A 22253-nucleotide genomic window follows, 5' to 3' on the forward strand; every position below is an offset into this window, starting at 1 on the left:
AACACAGCTTTCTGACTTGGAGAAGAGCCAGAATCCGGAATCATCTTTCTGGCTTCCCACTCATTGTATCAGCCACTGTGACATTCAAATAAAGCCAATATGGACCGGATTACAAATCAGAAATCTACTGTAACCCTTTCTGTTGCTCTTCCAGAACCTTGATACCCAGATCGGTAAATGTACTGGGCAGAACAGAACCCTTGAAGTTGGCAACCATTCCTACACCAGTAAACCACCTTCAGCAGAGCAACTCAACAACCTTTACCTCCCATGTCACTCTAAGCCATGTATCACCAAGCCTCTTGTTCTCAACTCACCACTGCTGTCAACTTGATCTGGACGATTCTGGATTCTAGTACTGGCTTTTGTGCACTTCAGTACCTCCTCTGTAAAACGAAGGGATGAACTGATGATCTCTAGAGTCTACCAGCTCAAAAATGACCTCATGTCTTATAAACGTCAGGTTGATGTGAAAACTGAATGGTCATTAGTTTGAAATAAACTTTCTGACTTGGATTAAGCTATGAATTTTCTTAATAAATAACATTTATGGAGTACCTATTATATATTAGGCATTCTTTAATGCTTGACATGTCTTCATCTATTTAATTATCAGAGTCCATATGAGGTGGGTACAACTGTTATCCTCATTTCACAGGTAAGGAAACTGAGACAGAGATACATTAAGTAAACTGCCTGTGGTCATGCAGCTAATGTACTTGGGTTTTAAATGTCAGACATCTGGGTCCAGAGCTTACACTCCCAACTACTATTTTATACTGACTTTTAAGCTTGTTTTTCTGTTGATACTACTCCCTCAGCCCAGAATAGTCTACCTCCCTCATTTCAACATTTGAGCAAATATTACTTGAATGTTCCAGGAACTGTGCCTGGGAACAGAGTTAGAGTGGAGGAACAAGACAAGTCCCTTCCCTCATACAGCTTACTTATAATAATAGATACGGGTGAGAAAGCAAGTACATACTAAATAACTGGATATGATACAGATTTTTAATCATTGTTCTTATTACCCTGTACCATGGACTTATTAATTACTGGTGTGTTATTATTATTAATGTATGATACCACTGAGAGCAAATACAGAAGGCATTTGTCTTAGACTTGGGTAGTGAGAAATCTAAGTGACTTCTGAAGTGACATGTGGAGGATGAATATTGAGCCAGACAAAGAATAGTACTAGTGAATACCTTGCAGTAAGACAGAGCATAGCAGAGTCAAGGAACTCAAAGAAACTGAATAAGGCTCGGGCAGAGACAGCAAAGGAGAGAAAGTGATGAGAGACTGAGCTGGAGAAGTTAATAGAAGTCAAATCCTAAATAGCTAAATTAAGAAGTTTGGATGACGGCAGAATAAACTTTAAGTTCATGGAGCTTCAACCTCAAGGCCCCCCACTTCCACAAAATCTTTCCAAGGCCCTGGGAGGGCACTAATAAGGGTTCATACAATCATATATTTTCAAAACTTTTGCAAAAGAAAGATATATTCACTACAACCGGTAAGGATAGCTAGCTATTCCACTCTGACTTTGCCTCTGTCAAACCTCCTGTTATGTCCATTGACACTGAAATGACGAGGTCGTTTTGGGGATCTAGCAAAGGAAGTCAAGTTGACTATACATTTAGTTTGGGTTTACTCTAAACTAAACTAAATGTATTTCCAAATATGGTGAATTTACTGCAGGCCATCTCAGATGAAGAAAGTTTTTTTTCTTTTTTTGATGAGAATGGCATATTTGATAAAGTTTATGTGCACAATTTTTATTGCCATTTGGGAAGGCAATTTCCAAAAAACAAGTGAGAAATTATAGACTCTTAACTTGGGTACATATAACAGGTCTTGTTTTATCCATTTTAAATTATTTTTAAAATAACTGATAAGTTTCAGATTTAAAAAATGAAATATGAAACAGAAGCAATAAAGATAAGGAATGAAATCAATAGAAATCACTCTGAACTTAAAAAGCAAATTGTAACAAAAAGCTTTCAGATCATACCAAATGAAATGATTAATCAAGAGGAAGAAATAAATTTTGAATAGAAGTAATGAATAGTCTCTTGGATATTTTGATAATCCAATTCATGAAGAGGACTGAATCATGAACAAACTTGGAAAAGATTTCAATTTCTTGCTAATTTGACATGAAATACTTAAATCAACAAAGATGCCCATTAACTCTCAATACTCCACTGCAAAGTGCTCTCTCCCTCTCTCTCTGCCCCTCCCCTGTTCACTCACTGTCATGCACTCTCTCTCAAAATAAATGAACTTTTTTTTTTTTTTTAATTATAGAAAGGGGCACCTGGGTAGCTCAGTTGGTTAAGCGGCCGACTTAGCCTTGGGTCATGATCTCACCGTTTGTGAGTTTAAGCCCTGCATGGGGCTCTGGGCTGACAGCTCAGAGCCTGGACCCTGTTCAGATTCTGTGTCTCCCTCTCTCTCTCTCTGCCCCTCCCCCATTCACACTGTCTCTCTCTCTCTCTCTCTCTCTCTTAAAAATAAACGTTAAAAAATTTAAATATATATATGTGTACATATATATTATACATATATATGTATATATGTGTATATACATGTATATATATGTATATATATGTACATATATATGTATAATATATATGTATAATATATGTGTATATATATGTACATATATATGTATAATATATATGTATAATATATATGTACATATATATATAGAGAGAGAGAGAGGGTGGGGGGAGAGAAATGGGGCAACTGAATGGTTCAGTTGGTTAAGTGTCCAGCTCTTGGGTTCGGCTCAGGTCATGATCTCACGGTTCATGGGATCAAGCCCCACATCCGGCTGTGCACTGATAGCTCAGAGCCTGCTTGGGATTATCTCTCCCCCACTCTTTCTGCCTCTCTCTCTCCCTCTCAAAATAAATAAATAAACATTTAAAAAATTACTTAAAAAAAATATTCTACCTCAAAAGGGACATCAATGGCAAACTGTTTAATGTCATCAACTCTACTGGTACTAAAGATTAGTCCTGAATAAGAAATTCTAAAATGCCCTAAAATCTTACAACTCCTATTTGGAAGGAATTTAATAGAAGTTTCTCTGAATTTGGCTATAGTCTTAAATAGTTGCATAGTCTATAAGCAAGTCATGACACTTTTCTAAAAGGAAAACTGTTCTAAAAAAATGTTAAAAAATCAAATTTTGATTACCAAAGAAACAACTGAATTTTAAACCTATGCTGTCTATAAAAGATATTATAAAATCACTGTCATATGAAAAAATGATCAAAAATTATGCAGCTAACAAATGAAGAATAGGTATTCCAGCAGTGTGGCAGAAATATTTATTTTTCTCAATTTTAGGATTTTTGTGGTATTTCTCGGATTTTTTAAATGTGTAATTTGTTGTATTTTCTTTTTTCATTCTTAATTAAAGGTTTACTTTTGTTCTTAATTTTTGTACTGATAATTTTGTGTTGTTTTTCTTAAAGAGGGTCCCCAAAATTGTATAAACACTAAACTCTACCCCTGAGTTTGGACATTATTGCAAGGCATTTTGTTCTCTTCTCTCTAGTCTATTCATCCTTTAATGCTCAGCCCAAATGCCATCTCTATACCACTGTTCTTTGTGTTGCTGCCTATTTTCACAAAGGAAAGAAGAAATTCAAACGTTTTAAGCAACTACTCTTCTGGACAAATCATGCTATGTGCTTTATGACATTACCTCACTTAATCATATGTTTCTTGAAGGCAAGGCAATTGTTTTTCATATTTCCCAAAATAAAAAAATAAATGCCGGTAGTAATAACTCTTGCCTTTAATGAATGCTCTTATGTTAATTTTATGTCTTAACTAGTCCCTCTTAAGTATGTTGACTAAAGATAACATTTAACCCTTTGGGTGACCCATTTTAAACGTGGACATAGTTTCCCAAAATGCAGCTTCTGGTTAAACCATAGTTTCTTTGCCCATACACACAGTCCTTCCAAATGTTACAGTTGCGGGGGCAAACTGTGCATTTATACCCAAGATAATCACACGCCTGTAATTGCACTTAAAACTCTTGGGACTCTGGTACACTATGTTTTCTGTACCTCACTCTGCCTGAATATATTCCCTTCTAACTAATCATAGTCAGTTCTTAACATCCCCACTGAGAATGACACTCTAATCCTCAGGGATTAAGCAGACACTGCCCCTGGTCTTCAGCATTACATTGTTAATCCATTAGGATTAACAAAAGTACAATTTGAAAAAACGAGGAAATAATTCCACTGCCCATAATTTAGGATGGCAAAATCAGATCGATTAAGGCTGCCAACATATGATATAATTAACACAACCATTGTATGGAGGATATTGCAGCACATATGGTATGATATGTAAAACCAAACAATGTTTTTTATAATGTGTGAATATAGATATTATAAAGTTAAAGATCAAGTGGAGATCTCTTCCTTAGTTCCTCCTTGGGCTGTGTTTTTAACATGACCCTGACTCTATCAAGTGTCAGTTTCATATTTGGTGATGAAATTGTCTATTTAAATAGAAAGTTATAACCAGCATTTTTTACTTTATATGTCAGGTTCTTAATAGTTTCCTAAATAACAAGGAACACTCTTAGTCAGTTGGCATTTTCCAGTGTTTTAATTGCCTGCTGTGATATAATTATTGTGACATTTTGGGATGTTTTTAACATCCTGAATTAAATATTCTGACATCCCACAGAGCACTTCATGAAAACAGTCAAACTGTATTCAAGTCATTAGCAGTCTACAGCTGTCCTTTAATATTAAAATTATTTTCCAACACAAAACACAGATGAAAATTAAAGTATTTAACAACTTTGAGCTCGGGTTAGATTTGAGTTCTATATTACCCTAATTTATCAGGGAAAGAAGATCAGGGTGACTCTGAGATTCTCCCATTAAACTTTATCTAAAGCACCAAATGAATTAGGGCCACCTCATGATAAAAGAAAATGAACAAAATGTACTGATTTTAAAAGTGCAATTAGCCTCCCATTACATAGCCACAAATTCTACATCAAGGATAATCACCAGAACACTACATCTCTTTATTGTCCTGGAGAGCTGGCTTGCTTTTTTTTTTTTTATTCATGCACTTGTCTACCCATCTATCTGTTTATTTTTTTAATATGGTATGTTCAAATAAAACCTGACAGATAATTCAGGTAACTGATATATTTTAAATAACAGACTCCACACTGTAATTCTGTGGCAAAGTCCTAATGGGTTTCCAAAGGGAAGGACTGCTAGATGGACCACTGATTAGCATAGATAACGCACCATTGTCACCTGGATGTCTTATTAGCATCTCAAATTTAGCACATCTGAAACCTTCTCCTTGATTCCCTTACCTTCTCCTCCCACAGACTCCCCCATCTCAAGAAATGGCAACTCCATGCTTCCAGTGGCTCAGCCCACAATCTCATCAATATCACTGACTACTCTCTTGCTCTCAAATGTAATCCAAACCATCAGAAAATCCCATTGACTAACATTCAAAATATATGCAAAATTCAGCACTTCTCACCACCTCCTCCTTTGCCTCTTACTTAGTTCAAATCACCAGCATCTTTTTTTTTCAATTGAGGTAAAATACACATAAAATTTGCCAAGTTAACTATTTTTAAGTGGGTATTTCAGTGGAGTTAAGTACATTCACAGTGTTGTGCAACCATCACCACTATCCATTTCCAGACCTTTTTCATCATCCCAAACAGAAATTCTGTGTTCATTAAACAATAACTCCCCATCCCCATCCCTATCCCCATCCTTATCCCCATCCCCATCCTCATCCCCACCCCAGCCCCTGGTAACTTCTAGTCCACTTTCTCTATGAATCTGATTTTCCTAGATACTTCATATTAGTCAAATCATACACTATTTGTCTGGCTTATTTCACATGGCATAATGTTTTAGAGCTTCATCCAGATTGTAGAAGGATCAGAATTTCATTTTCTTCTTAATCTGACCACTGGATGTCTATACCACATTTTATTTACCCATTCATCTGTTGATGTACATTTGGGTTGTTTTAACCTTTTGGCTTTTGTGGATAACGCTGTTATGGAACCTGGTATACAAGTACCTGGTATATGGAACCTGGTATACAAAAATCTACTTTTGATTTCTTTGTGTACATATCTAAATGGAATTGCTAAACTATATGGTAACTCATTATCATCTTTTGAATGAACACTAGTATTCTGACTAGCCTCTCTGTATCCACCCTGGTAACTCCATAGTCCGTTCTCCCCACGGTAGTTAGGGTGATCCCTTTACAACTTAAATTACATCATGTCATTCTCCTGTACAAAGTGCTCCATGGTATCTCACTGTCATAATAAAATCTAAAGCCCTTCCTATGAACTGCAAGAATCTCCATGATCTGACCTCTGCGAGCCTTCCTGACCTAGCCCCTGTCACTCTTCACCTTTGCTCACCCTCCAGTCTACCAACCTCCCTTCTGTGCCTCAGACCTGACATTCACGCTTCTGCCTCAGGACCTTTCCACTGACTGCTTCCTCAGACTAGATAACCAGATAGATAACTGCATGGGTCCATCCCCCATTTCTTCAAGGTCTCTGCCCAGATATAACCTTACCAGCACTGCGTTCTTTACCTCCTTATCTAATGTAGCCCACAACACACACACACCATTCTCTATCTCTCTCTTAACCTGCTATATTTTTTCCATAGACCTTCTTACACCTGGAAAATCATAAATTTCTTGGTTTATTTATTAATTGGCTGTCTTCTCTCACTAGAAAGTAAAATTCCAAGGTCAGGGACATCATATTGTTTATTGCTGTGTTCCAGGAGCCTAGATGGATGTTCAGCACAAACAGGACCTTAGTAAGAGTGGCTGATGTTTCTGTGCTCACTGCCCTCCCTTCTGCTCTGAAAACAGGTTCTGGGTTTTATCCAAAGGGTCCTGAACATCAGAGATACCAGCCATTTGCAGTCAGTAATGGGCTCACTGGAAACTAGTATCTTCCTAATCATCTCAACTGCTCTTTCCATGGGAGTGATGGCGAATAGAGGGGATAGAACAGATTTGGGTTTTTTTCCAGTAATTTATTTTTCCTTATTATTTGTTATGTTCCTTCTAGAAAATGTAGGGAATCTAGGTGAACACAAAAAAGAAATTAAAAATCCGTAATGTGCTAACCAAAAGGTAATGATTCTTAATGCTTCCATGTATATCCTTCCAGTCTTTTTTCCTATTTATATTCATTTTTCCTAAAAAATGGAACCAAATACATATTTTTATATCCTGCCTTTTTCACTAAATGGCTTGGTCATGAAATATTCTCTGACAACATTATTCCCAATGGCTGGGTAATATCCATTGTGCATAAGTACCATAATTTAACCCTGTATATTGGGCATTTAAATAGTTTCCCATTTTTCTGTATTATCAGCAATGTGGCATCTTTAAAGCTAAATCTTGCAGGCTGCTCTGAAAATGTCCTCATGATTAATTCCTAAAAGTGGGATTTGGGGGTCAGTGACTACAAAGAGTTTTAAAGATTTTCATATGTACTATGAATTTACGATCTTCCAAGCAGGGCAGGAGAATATACACATTAGGGGTGCCTGAGAATTGTCACCAAAGCTACCACAGTTGCTCAGTGGAATAAGCAAAACTGACCTCAGGATTAGGCTCACGTGGGGTTGGACTGGGAGGAGCATAAGCAAAGGAGATTAGAATACAGGAAAAGTGCGTTGATGGGAACTAGAGCCAGAAATACAAAAACAGACTTTACCTTCTTCACAGTCTTTGCACTAAACTGAACAAGGTGATAAACAGTAGTACTTCACGCAGGCACAATGGTCACAGGAGAAAACAAACACGACAAACTTTAGTAATAACAGTGGATGAAATTTCAAATCACTGTAATTGTTTCAAATGCTTTGGGCCAACTTCTGATCAGATTAAATCACTGTGTGATGTGGTCATGTGACTGACAGAGAACTAGGAGCATGTTCTTCTTCTTTGTAGTTCAAATATTAAAATTTGTTTTATAATGCAGTTTAATTACAGGAACATTTTAAAGAAACATGTCTGTTCTTCGAAAGTTTATTTCATTAAAGCCTGATCATATAAGCTGTGCAACACCTTATCCAGATATAAGCTGAAATGGAACATACTACATGTCACTGAAAGTAAGCAAGCTAATGAGGTCAGTACCAGTGTCCACACTGTTTACAATCTGTTTATGAAAATGCCCACGTGGACCAAGGGACAGCACCACTGTCAATCTATTAAAAACTGGTAAAGCTAATTTTTCTCATTATTAGATGAAATTAGCATCTGCAAGTACTACTATTCCTTCTTGTACTCCACTTTGGAAATCACTGTTCTAAGGAAGAACGTGTTATGCCTTAGGAAAATATAATTACAATACCATATAATGTGATTTATACTTTTCAAAGCACATTAGTGTCTGCAAAGAGCTGTCAGTACTCACTGCCTCCACTTCTCACCATCCAGTGCTCAATGTCTTCCAAACACCCTTCACCTTTCGAATGAAGGCTTCCTTTTGGTGAAAAAATAAATTAAAAAAAAAATACTTCTCAGTCTTCATCTGTCTCCATCCCCTTTCAACTGTCGAGATGGTTACTATGCCTTGTCTCTTTTTTCTTCACAACTTATTGAGGCATAATTTACTTACCATAAAATCCAACCCTTTTAAGTAAAAAATTCAATTCTTCTCAGTAACTTTACAGAACCATGCAATCATTACCAAAGTCCAATTTTAGAACATTTCTATCACTCCGCAATCATTACCAAAGTCCAATTTTAGAACATTTCTATCACTCCAAAATATCCCTCAGGCCCATTTATCCCTTTTTTCTTAAAAATTCCCTTTGTTTGGTGCTGTGACAGCACATTCCTAATTTCTCTATTGTCTTTTTCCCTTGGCCTTTCCCTCCTACTCTATTTCACCTTTAAATATTGATATTCCCTTACACTCTGGTCTTAGGTTCTCCTTTCTTCTTACTCTGCACTACTTCCTCAAGCCACCTCGTCCTCTCCATGACTTTAATTGCCATCCCTTCTACATCAAAACCTCTTCTCCATCCGGGGTGCCTGGGTGGCTCAGTCGGTTAAGCAGCCGACTTTGGCTCCGGTCATGATCTCATGGTCAGTGAGTTCGAGCCCCGTGTCGGGAGCCTGTTTCAGATTCTGTGTCTCCCTCTCTCTGACCCTCCCCCGCTCATGCTCTGTCTCTCTCTGTCTCAAAAATAAATAAACGTTAAAAAAAATTAAAAAAAAAAAACCTCTTCTCCATCCATATCGCTTTCCTGAGCTCCAAACCTTTGTGTGTTCACTTGTGTACCTCCTGCTTTCCGTGGAAGTCTAGAGACATCTCCAACAGAACATCCCTAAAAATGAATTTGTTATTCTCAGCCAACCCAAACTTTTTCCTCCTCCACTGTCTCATCTCTCTATAAAGATGCCACTAGCATCTTTCACTTAGTAGCTCATACCAGAAAACCTGAACATTATCCTTAACTCCTGCCTCTAACTTATCATATCCAGTGCATCCCTGCTCTCCACCTCCAGGGGTACTTCCCACCCCCAAAGCACCTACATTTCTTACCTGGATAACTATCATAGCCTCCGAAGATTTTTCTGCATCCACTCTGCACACTTTCTACGCTTTCCCCCCTCCCCTGCCCCCACTGCTTTCACAAACAAAAAGTTCCTATAATGAAAATCTATTTAAAATGTTTCAATGGTTCCTATAACCCTTAAAGTAGATTCGAAGTTCTTTGGTTTTCCAAGTGTCCATGGATAAAGAAAATGTGGTATATAATACGATGGAATATTTGTAAGCCATAAAAAGGAAAGAAATCCTACCATTTGCTATAACATAGATGAACCTTAAGGGCATTATGTGAACTGAAATAAGGAAAAATTCATTACCACAGCCTACAAAGCCCTTCACCATCAGATCCCAAATGATCCCCTAAGTTCACATGCATCCCTCTCATTCTTGCTCACTGAAATTCCACCACAGTGTTAAGGCACCAAACTTCCCTCACAGAAGGTTATTTCCTCTCCCTGAGATGTTCTTCCCTGAGTCTCTCTACCTCTCAGTCTTACTCATCCTCAGGCCTTCACATATATGTCCCCCTCCCAAGAAAAACATTCCCATTCAGTTTCCCTGAAATACATACTCCCACGTAACACCCCCGTTTTATACTTGTAGTACTCATCATAACTGTAATTAAATAGCAATCTACATTATTTATGTCTGTTTCCCTCCCTAGGCTGTAATCTCCATGAGGACAGGGACAATGTTAGATTTGCCTCATGGCTATACCCTTAGGAGCTGGCTCGGTGCTTAACACATAGGAGGCACTCAGTAACTATTTACCCAAGGACTGCATGGTTTCATTTGGTCCTTGCTGAAATCCTCAAAGATAACCAAAAACATTCACACTGATTGGAATAGAAACTAGCATTCAGAGAAGGTAGGTAACTTGCCCAAGATCAATCACAAAGGATTTTAGAAACATAAATAGAATAATGCATTGAGCAATTTAGAATGCTTGCTTAATCAAAACTGAGTAATGATTAATGATACTCATTTTCATTAATATTGTTCAGCTTTTAAACAAATGTTCCAGCCAAGGAACAAAAGGAATTAGCCTTAGGAAACAGAGTTACACTAACTCAAAAAATACTTGTGAGTTAGAAATTAACACATATTAAGTTACTCCCTCTCAGGAAAACCTAACCCATGGCCAGCCTACTATTTGTATGCACTATTCGTAGAAAGATGACTGATAAAAGCAATTCATGGTTTCTCCCATTGCTATACTCAATCACCACATACTGAATAAACTGCTATGAATCAAGGACTCACTGTATGGGATAGTATAGTAGACAGTACCACACCTATTAAGCACTTTACAAATGTTTGCTGACTGGATATACGAATGAGCCAAAACTTGAACCCCCAACTTTCTAATTTAAATTTTACATGTAACTTATACCTCAATTATAAAAAAATCTACACATAATTTCTTGAGCCTCCTTGTTTCTGGGAATTTACATGAACTAGCTTTTTAATGGTACTACCTACCAGATTACCACTACTAGGCACCTTAACATTGTCAGAACTCTCTGGAGAGAAAAAACAACAATTTGAAATAAGATGTGAATGTGTAACAGACACAAGAATCTTCTCTAATAACACAACAAATACACCAGTAAAAATGAAGGAATAAAAGCAACAGATATTATTCAACAAATACCTGTTGAATATCTACCATGTGACACATAGTGTCAATAATGATGTCAGCCACATTTGTGTAGTTCTTTAGAGTTTACAAAATCTTAATACCTACTCTTCCTGGTGCTTCTCAGGAATGAACTCTAACACTACAACCTGTGGTCTAATAGCCACTTGATTTCTGATCCAATCCCTCTGAGACCCAACAACCAACATAGTGACAGCAGATTAGTCCTATGAGTTTAGTACTCAGTGTGCTAAAATGAGTCCTGGTCTCTCCTAAGCACACCAAACCATGGCGTTGCCTTTAACACTTTTGGAAATAACCCCTATGACTGGTTCTTCCACAGGTCCTGAATAGGACTCCAGTTCTTTCCCTAGACCTGGAGTCTTGCCCTAAACCTCATCTAAATACAGCCTTGAAAATTACACTAAAACTTGCTGGTCCACTGTCAATGAGATTGAGACCATGTCTGTGAAATTTCCCCTTATAGCAGAACAGAGTAGGCCCAAGTCACTAGTCCAGCAGGTCAACCTCAAGAGTTGATATCAGGGCCAGACAAGCCTTGACCAGGCTCTGTAGACATCAACATTACCAGAAGTGATGGTCAGAAAAGCCAACGGTCACAAAGGCCGCACCTTAAACCTGGGCCAAGGATTTTACTTATAACCAACAACAGTAGATGATACAGAAATATCAGGAACACAGTCTGAGTCAAGAATCAAAGTGGGTAAGAAGCAAAAGGTTCCCAGGATTTAATTTTGAGACTCCATTCCTATTAGTACTGAGTTAGTAAATGGCTGGGTTAAAGGCACAGGCATGAAGGGAAAACTGGAACTTGCAACAAAAAGAAAACTAGGGCGGGTCCTTATAACAAGATAAAGTGTATTATTCCCATTTTACAAATAGAAAACTGAGGCTTGAAACCTCAAGTGATTTGCCCAAAGAAGAACCCTGGTCAAGGGCTAAGATACACCTAGCACCAGACATCCTAATAAACACTATAAAAGCTTGTTGACTGGATAAAGGAATGAGCCAAAATTTGAGCCCTAATTTTCTGATTCATATTTTACATGTAACTCTTGAGCCTCACTATATATAGAGTTTCACATAAACTTGCCCTTTAATGGTATTTTCTACCACCACCCTGCCTCCATTAGTGCTAAAGGAAAGCCAAATAACTCATGATTAGAGTCAGGCGGGTCTAATGTGAGTCACTTTTGCAGAGGCAAGTTTTAAAAGAGAAACAGGAATCTGCAGAAAGATCTGCCTTACAGTGGCAATAAGTTAAAATGTAAAAATGGAAGCCATCTATTTGCATGTTCCTGAGAGAAACCAAATTTGCCTCCCTGGAGAAGCATTACAGTTTATTTCTGTACCCCAAAGGCAAAATCACAGTGGACACAAAAGTGCTAACTTAAATGACATCCCGGAAATGACAACCTCTACATAAAATATTCCTCTCTCAACCCTCTTTTCTCTATACGCTGTCTGGTCAAAGCAAGGGGTGGAGAGTACCTATATGTTAATGCACTGAATATATTAATAATAAACATTTGTTTTGAACTCTATTTTAAATTAGTAATGAGACTTTCAGACAGAGAGCTCAGTGGAAGTCTGTGTTTGTGAATAACATAGGTTAATCATTGAACCACCCTATGAACTCACCGGGCACTATATAGAATAAACATATGACTACAGTGTGTCCTTTTTTACCCCTGTGTTACTTAACTAACAGCCTAAGCTTGAGAGGACATTCTTGTAAATGATAGAATAAAATGTAGAAAATAACAATGAGACAAGCCAAAAATCTCAACAGATGGAGACATGAAAGGTTAAGGCTGACATTCCTTCTTTAAAGTCACTGTGATAGGATGAGGGTAGAGAAATGTCAAACAGAAGGGAGGTAAAACAAATGAAATTCACCACAGTAGCTGGCTTATGTCAAAATCTCAAAGGTGACTAGAAAGGCCTTTCAAGTCTAAATAAAGATGGAAAAATACCAATAATTATGTCTTCTATTTATCACCTTTCAGTAGCTGGAGACATTTTACAAACTTTAACTCATTAATCCTCACCACATGACTGTGAGTCAAGTGGTTGACAACTGGTCTACCTTGTTTCACAGAAAAATGATGAGACCCAGGGGATGGAATGAGTGGCAGAGTTTCTGCACCATGCCTGTAGGGCAGTCGGGGAAGGAATTTAAGAAATTCTAGCAATTCTAAAATTCAGACGCTAAACCCACAGAAACTTGGGCTCCCAAAAGAAATGTACCATTATAGCACAATCCAAAATCCTAAGACTGGAGAGCTATTTTCTTCTAATTAGCTGCTGGAACTATAATTCTCTGATCTGTTCCTTCTAGGTGTTAATGAGAATTTTTCATTTTTGAAGAGAATCTTGATACTGTCAGTAATAATAAATTTGGAACCAGAGCTTTAAGGTCATATGCCATTATGATGAGGTCCACATATTACCCTGTACCCATATTACCCTGTACCTGTATCATTGTTCAAAATATTTGTTGTCACTCTCTGAAGAACATTGTAATCAAGTGTGGTCTGGTGACTTGTGTTGCCCTTCTCTGTGAGAAGATGAAATAACCCTACCCTGTTGATGTTACGCCTGACCATGTATCTATCTTTGGCCAATGAAAGGTAGGCAAAGTCGCATCTGTCACTTGTGAGGAAGCTTTAAGGATTAACACATAGTTAGCCATGTGCATTTCCCCTCTGCTGTGAGACCTGCAAGTTGCAGAGAGAGATCATGCCATCAGTTCTCTCAGTCACACAGCTAAAAATGGACAGAGCTGTGATTTGAACAGAGACTACTGAGCTCCGGCACCTGTTCTCCTAGCCATTATTCTGTAATTCCACCACTGTAACAGTGTGGCCTGAAAGAGTCTGGTTGAATTATTCAGTAGAAACCATATAATCAGCAATTTCTTTAGGCACTGGTGAGAAACAGGCTGAGGCTTAGAAAGGTAATGATCAATTAAATGTTTTTATTTTTTGTATGCATGTTTGAGATCTTTATGTAAGAAGTATATTTTAATATTAGGTAGAAACCTGTTTATACTTTAAGAAAGAAGAGACTCTGTCTAATAGGCTAACACCTGCCCTCAAGGATTTCAATTCCAATTCTTCACTCCCAACAAAAGCTGGCCAACTGAAAACTTCTGAGTTCCACTCTCCTCTTTGTAGGGCCTTTTAACAATGGTTACTCTTCCCAATCATTAATTCTTCTTCGTTTCTGTTTTTCTACTCTGGAAACAGAGATCCAAACTACAACCTTTGAATATAAGCTCCTATGCCATTCTGCCACTTCCCAGTCTTCCCCATGAGAGTAATTAGCACCTCCATTAAGCCAGTGACTCAGGACCCAAATCTGGAGACACTCTTTGATTCCTCTTTCACTCACATCATTCATTTAATTCTTCAGCATATATTATCATTCTATCTTCAAAATACATTATACATCCCACTATTTCATGCATATCCTACCACTACACCCAAACTCTGAGCATCAATGCTCCCAGGACTAAAGCAATAGACTCCTAACTGGTCTCCCTGCTCCCACTCTTGATCTCCTACAAATGGTTCTCCACAGAGCAGCCACAGTGATCCTTCTAAAAGATAAATGGGATTGTGCCATTCTCCTCCTTTTAACCCTCTAAGGGCTTCCCACCAGGGGTAAGCTGGTCAATGTTTAAAAACCTGTGTGAAATCACTGAGCACAGTGCTGGGAAGAGATGTTAACAGTCTGATCTTAAGTAGCATAAATGGGCTCCAAAATTTCATGGTTCCCACCACACTTAGAAAAAAGTCCAGAGGCCTACTATGACTTCAAAGCCCTACATGGTCTGCTTCTACTACCCCTCAGACCTCAATGTTCTTATTCACGGTCCTCCAGTCATACTGGCCTCTTTGTTGTTTCTCAAACATCCCAAGGATATGCCCATCTCAGGGAATGCTCCTGCCACAGACACTCACAGTGAAGTGACATAGCCTCACTTCATTCAAGTCTCTACTGAAATGTTGCTTCCTCAATACACTAATTAGGACCCCTCCTTCTCCAAATCCTTACCCCTGACAGTTTTAACACATTCTACTAAAATTGAATTTATCTGTCTATAAATCCACTGGGGATGTAAGCTCCTTGCAGCAAAGGACATTGCCTTGTTCACTGCCATAGACCCAGCATCTAAAAAATTTCCCTTAACATTACAGATGCTCATTAAGTAATGACTGACTGAATATATGAATGAACAAAGCAACTAATGAATGATATTTCTCAAAATAAAAATACAGAAATATGACAATATGACAATATGGAAAGGAGTATGGGGCAAGGACAAGCATCTGTCCTAACGGAGTCCCTGAACAACAGTGAGACCCAACTTATAACTGCCTTGGTCTTTCAAGCAGGAGTTGGGGAAACAAATGACAAAAGTGAAGACTGAAGGCAAAAATAATGTGATAAAGAAAAAAGGCAAGACTCAGGTACAAGGAGCTAGAGTTGTTTTAAAGAAAGAAAAGAATAAGGACAAACTAAGCATAATTCTGATCTAGTAAAGAAGGTCCATGAGTAGTGGTCAGGATAGTCAGGCACTAATCCAAATACTGCCACACACATGCTAAGAGATCTCAGCCAAGGGATTCCACCCAGTTTCATAATCTATATTTAAAAATCTATAAAAAGAGGGAATGCAATGTCACGGTTTCTCAGACCATTTGTTACTGCATAAGATTATACGGTTGCAAGCAACAGAAACCAATTCTGGCTACCTTAGGCAGTAGAGAACTTTAGAAAGGGAGATCGAGTAGCTCTCAGAATCAAAGGGAAGCCTGGAGAACCAGATCAGGCAACTAAGCACAGGAACTAAGGTGGGACACAGTATTTCACAGCAAGAATAGAATGATAATACTACCAGTATTAGCAGCTGCAGTTATAACATATACTGTAGTAAAATATGTACCAGGCACATCCTAAACTGTTTTGATGTTCTAACTGATTTAATTTTTAATTTGAACCTAGGCTATTAGGCTCCTGAGTCTCTGTTCTCAGCCACTCAGTATACCACATGACTTCTCTGACGGGTAGTTACTTCAGGGCCCCCAGTGACTTTACCCATTTTCCTGCCCTTGTGTTATTTCACCAGGATTCAAACTCCCAGGAGAGGCAGCACAACTGAAAGGATTTGGGGCTATTTATTACCCAGCCCTTGGCTAAGGGTGGATGCTTCAGTTGTCGGATCTACTCCTGAGAATGCACAGAAAAGAGCAAAAGGAACTCTCTTAAAGGGAATTCTAGGTGGCACTGCCTAAAGCAATGGGAATGGATCTCGTGCAGCCAAATACAAAAGTCTCTTGCACACCATTCCATTTAATTTTGTAATTAAGGTTTCTAAGATTTCCGAGATCCCTCTCACCCCACTATGTGACTGATTTTCACAAAATCTCTTAAGAGTCAAGCAGAAACAGGCACAAGACAAACCAGAATAGGACACTAATGTACTTTATAGAAGGAAACAAGAATAAGAAAGAAAATTGAGGACTATTTCCTGACCTTTTAATGTGTATCAGAGCACTGTGCTAACAGCTTTACATGTAATCTCATTTCATTCTCTCAATGTTATGAGATAAGTATTTCACATGAGGATATTGAAGGTTAGAAAGATCTAATGATTTGCCCAAGGTCACACAGCCAGTAGAACTGAGACTTACCCCAATTTGTCAGTTTAGAATTTCAATTTTTATAATTTATAAGATATTAAGATATGCTTGACTGTACAAAAATTCGAGTGGTCTTTTAGGTGATGGGAAAACAATCCTAAGCATACATAATATGCAAATTATTTTATAATAAAAGCCTGAGAAGATTAAATTAAACCATAAATGTGAAAATAGCTTTAAAGCTAAAAGCACTAATTAGACTGAATGTATTATGTTATAATTAGTATTCGGATATTAAAATCACATATTGATTATTGACCCAGAAAAGTAATAAAAAAGAATTTCTTTTATAATAAAAGCATCAAAACCTTGAACTTTCCTTATAATCATGCATATTAGGTGTTGACAGCCCTGTTATCTCCAGCCCAGGGAAGGAGAAAGCAGGGAAAAATGGAGAAAACAACTGAGAAGGGAAAAAGGTTGAATGCTGATGATGCCTTCCAGTCACCCTCGAGTCAAGTGAGTTATCCATTCAATTTAACCCTCCATTTCCCTTACAAGGAAAAAAATCGGTTCACTTGTAGGAAAGTTTTTGCTGGCAATAACCATTATTTCAAATCGTTTTTTTTAATTAAGGGGAAGAGAATGCAGAGAAATTTCTTTTCTTCTCAAAATACAGAAGACGAAACATCAACGAGAAAGATGCAAATAAATAAATAATCAGTCTTACAGATCCACATATTTAACTATTTGTGAATATTTGCAGATAGGGGTGGCTACATCTACATATGCAGTATCCATACAATACACAGAACAGAAATAAACACACCAGAACTTTTAGCCACAGATAGAAACTGCAGGTAATGCAGGTTAAGTCATTAACTAATTACACGACTCTGGGCAAGTCACTTGATTTCCTTTTGCCCTTTGGTCCACACCCCCCCAGATGGGCACTACACAGAAACTCCCTGAAAACCAGATGTTACATCAAAGCCAATATTTCCTGGAGGCCAGCCTTGCTGACTTCTTTGAAAAGCACTAAATTTAGAAGTAGCGTGCAAATAACACTGCTCGGATTAAACTCGCTTATTAGTGGTCCAGATGATAATCAAAGACAAACAGATGGTCGCTTAATGAATGTTATTGGAAGGAAGGCATCTTTAAATATAGGATTTGTGTGAAAAGTTTGCTTTTTCTTACAAGTTATTTTGATGATTATGTTAGAATATTGGCATCTCTTTTTAGAATATAACCTTGTGGAGCCTCATAGACATGTTGAGCAAGATCAAAGCTTTGGAGAGCCAACGATAGGTTTCTCCAAGTCTAATAAGCAAAATTATGCAGTTAGAATGGAGATCAAAAGCCTCAAGAGAAAGCATATAGTTATTGAGAGTCAGAGTACATATCTTAAGGAATCAGAGATGTCAAGTATACCTAGCTTTTCAGAAACCTGGCATGTGAAATCATGTCTATACCACTGCCAGAATGAGGAATGGTTGTTTCTTTTACAAAAGATTTATAATAGGATTCCTTGTGACCCAGGGGAGCCTAACAGCATTTAAAACAGGTTTTATTTGTTTTTTGTTTGTTTGTTTTTTCACGAAGCATGCCATTCTCCTTGCTCAGTCAGTGGCTATATTTCAACCCCTTCTATAAAGAGGAAAGCACTACAAACTACATGCGAAACCAGGCAAGACAGCTTTCCATGTTACAACTGGAGACTGAACCAGCATCAACTCATGCAACTGATGTAAAAAGTGTCAGGCACTTGTTACAAAAGGCATTTGTCAAAAAAAATAAATAAAATAAAACAAAACTACTCACACTTACCAGTTTCCATGGAGTACAACTGGGGTTGATAGAGGCATAACTCTGAAGGTTATATATTACTCAGGGTCCATTCAGGATTCAGAAACCACACTAATTGAATAAAGAAAATATTCAACTAACTGAATGTTGACTATAAAGTATTCTTAACTAGATGTAAAGTTATTAACTAGGTACCTGAAGGAGTAAAAAGTAATCCTGGGCTTCTAAATGCTTCAACCAGCTCTCTGGTCGGAGAAACCTGATTTGCAGCATTCGCCAATTTCCATGGTGTAAATACTCCCAGTGTGGCAGACTGGCAGATTTCCAGCTACCAAAGTTTTACTGCCTTGCAAAATTTCTGAAAATTTAACAGTGGGTTTTCGCAAGCCAATATGGGCTGATTACGAAAAGAGGTAGCAACTGTAGGAAACCGCTCACACCCTTGGGGCTGAAGAATACAAAGAGGCTGCAATTATTCAAATTTGGAAGCTTGGAGGGGCCCCACAGAGCTGAACCAGAGATCTGAGGAGGGAGCGCTGCTGCACAGCTGTGCTCGTAAGAGAGCTGAAAAGAAGCCCATGGGCCTGAGATCCTAAAAAGGTGTGGGGAAGCCTGTCTGAGCCTTGCCATCCACCACAAGACCGCTGCCAGGCGCCAGCGCCTGCTCCACGGTAACCACGGTAACCACGTGCAACCAAAAGGCTGGATCAAAAACAGATATGTCGGAGGAGATGCAACAGCACTCTGTGCAGTGTGCTATTCAGATGTTGAAGAAACGTAACAGAAAAGGACCATTAGTAAGTTTGACAGGAAATACAACCCCGCATGGGTAGTCACCTGCCCCATGAAACCAAACGTATCTACTCCTACTTGGGCCAAGTCCTCATTTTCTGTTCAAACTGGATTACAAGCACAGACAGTGCCACACACCTAACGCTCCATCCAAAAAACAGGGACTGCAACCTAAATTCCACGTACCAGAGGCGGAGATCTTGAGGCTTGCCTAAGAGAACACTTCGATCTCTGTTTTGTGAACCTTTATCGCCCTGCTTTGTGCAGGGCATTCTTTGCCCTACCGTGTTGTGGTTACTTAAAAATTAGCAAAACAGCTTGCATCTGTATTTTCTATTCCATGCCTCTTGGCCTTTTTTTTTTTTTTCCTCCTTACTCTGCTCCTTTCCAAAAACAAAAAACAAAAACAAAAAACATAATAAATCAACAAAAAGGAGATGTGTCTGGTGCTGCTACCTCCGAAGTGGCGCACAATATCTGGAAATGTCAGAAAAAAATGTAAACGAGGTTCAGTTACGAGTCCGGGAAGGAACTCCGTCGCATTACGGAAAAGCTTCACCACAGCGCAGGTCACAGGAACAGGAAACAGATTGGAAGCCAACAGGAAGCAGGCGGGAAGGAGCACACCCTTTCCGCCCCTTCCGCTCAGCCCCGCAGTCTCCCTCTAGGGCCCCCTAGTGGAGGAGTAGCAGAGAGTGTCTGCAAAGCCGCTCGTAGTTTGCAGAGTCTGAGCCTCAACCCTGCGGAGCTGAATCTAGGAAGGAGGGTTTGGAGCTGAAAGGCAATAGCTTAATAACTGGCACAGTTATAATCGGAAGAATTATGCCTTATACTTGTACAACTCTTCACAATTTGAAAAGCTTTTTAAAAAAAATTATTTGAAATAACGACTACGATTTACCACTGAATATTTACAACGTGCCAGGCACCATACTAAATTCTATACACAACCTATCTCGCTATTTTCACAATAATCTTGTAAGATATTGTTAACCCCATTTTGTGTATGAAGAAATAGAAGTACAAAAAGATTAAAGAAGAGTTGCCAAACATTGCACAGGTTGATGGCAATGAAGTGGTTCTCAAACAAAAGTCCTTTGACTTCATTTCATCACTCTGCCTCTCAGCCACAAGGTATCATTTTCAGTTGAGGAAAGAAACCAAAATGTCAACACCAACTTCATCTAAGGTTTACTCAGGAAGATTTATATTAGAAGATTTATATTCTTAATGGGGCATAGCAGAGATGGCATTAGTCCTAACAGGGCTTGCTCTCAGCCATGGCTTGGAACAATTGTTGTGGTATGCAACAAAGACTCCAATTAAGAGGTCTATCTGTTAGAGTTGGAGGTCTGCTGGAAGTCACAGAACCACAATAATGACCAAAATAATTCAGGGGTTTCAGTTTTCTCATGTAAAATGAGCTCAGAGTTTGGCAGTCCAAGAATGATATGATAACACTGTGATGCCTTCGAGGATCTAGGTTCTTTCTAATTTTCCACTCCATCATTCTTCCCTTGCAGGTGTCTTCCTTTCTTGTGCTGCATCGCTGTGACAACGCTGTTCCTTCATATCAAATGTTGAGTCCATGTCTTAGTTAAGAGGGGAAAGACAAAGGGCAGCTAATTCCTTTACAAGAATTTTCTCAGAAGCCCCTCCCAGGAACGTCTGCTTATAAGTCATTGCCCACAACTGTGTCCCATGAGTACTCACAGCTGAAAGGGAGGCTGGGAAATGCCTTTTGTAGCTAGGGATATTTTACACGATAAAATAGGAGTGCAGTGAGTTTGAAAAAAAGAAAGGCTGGATATTGGTTTGCCCATTATGCACATGAATCACAAAACATAAACAGGACTGGTAGGATCAACAGCATATCTCCCCTTTACCTATTTATCTGTACCTTTTCCCAACCTCTTCACTTTTCATTAACTCTGTGACCCAGATTTCACAAGGCAGCTTCAGTTGAAAGTATTCACCTCTTTGTCTCCATAAGTTCCCTCATACTTGCCAGCCCTGTGTCCTGACTATGGTTTAGAAAATGTGTCAGTATAAACTACTTACTTTTTTTCCTGTCGTATTATTTAACAATGCTTCAGTTTCTTTTATCTGTTGATTTAGGCAAGGCTGACTTTGAACCTAAAGTCCCAGAATGTCTGTCTGTCTGTAGTTGTTTTGTTTTGTTTCGTTTTGTTTGTTTACCATTTTGACAAACTTTTGTCTTTTCAGCAATTCAATTTAACATTCTTGAGGGTTTGGGCCCATTACTGAACCACACTGATATGTCAAGAGGGCATATTACACATATCATATGGAGTGATATTTTCCTTCAACCAAGTAGCTGCTCTCCTTTTCATTTAAGGTAATTGTGAATTTGACGAGTGAGGGTTGGGAGATCTAAAAGCTAGGCCTGTGAGCTATTTGCTCTCTCCCTCACCTCTCTTCATACTACCTTAACCATAATAAACAGACCCTTAAACAACAGGTGGAGTTCAAGAAGATGGGAAAGTATTCCAAGTAGGCACAGCACCCTGCACCTCTTTTCCTGTTTCTCTTCCTTCCTCTCCAAGAGATCATGGTCATGAGAATCAATGGTGGCCAAAGACTTACTAGGAAGATGTGTGAGGTAAAAGGCAGGTGACACACTATAATTACTTTGCAATATCTTAGACTTCATTTTACCAGATTTTCCTAAGATGTT

General features: G+C 38.5%; 1 long non-coding RNA gene across 2 annotated transcripts; it reads right to left on the reverse strand.

The window, feature by feature from the left end:
• Positions 1-271: 271 nt before the first annotated feature.
• On the reverse strand, positions 272-20106 carry LOC122218582. 2 transcript variants are annotated; one of them, XR_006202013.1, is made up of 3 exons: positions 19742-20106; positions 18785-18874; positions 272-386 (listed from the first exon to the last, which is right to left on the reverse strand). It is a non-coding gene; the product is annotated as an uncharacterized LOC122218582 (long non-coding RNA). The 2 variants fall into 2 exon arrangements; XR_006202014.1 differs by lacking the exon at positions 272-386 and adding an exon at positions 8498-8566.
• Positions 20107-22253: the final 2147 nt, after the last annotated feature.

Source organism: Panthera leo, chromosome B1 (assembly GCF_018350215.1).
Source record: "Panthera leo isolate Ple1 chromosome B1, P.leo_Ple1_pat1.1, whole genome shotgun sequence".
Classification (NCBI taxonomy): domain Eukaryota; kingdom Metazoa; phylum Chordata; class Mammalia; order Carnivora; family Felidae; genus Panthera; species Panthera leo.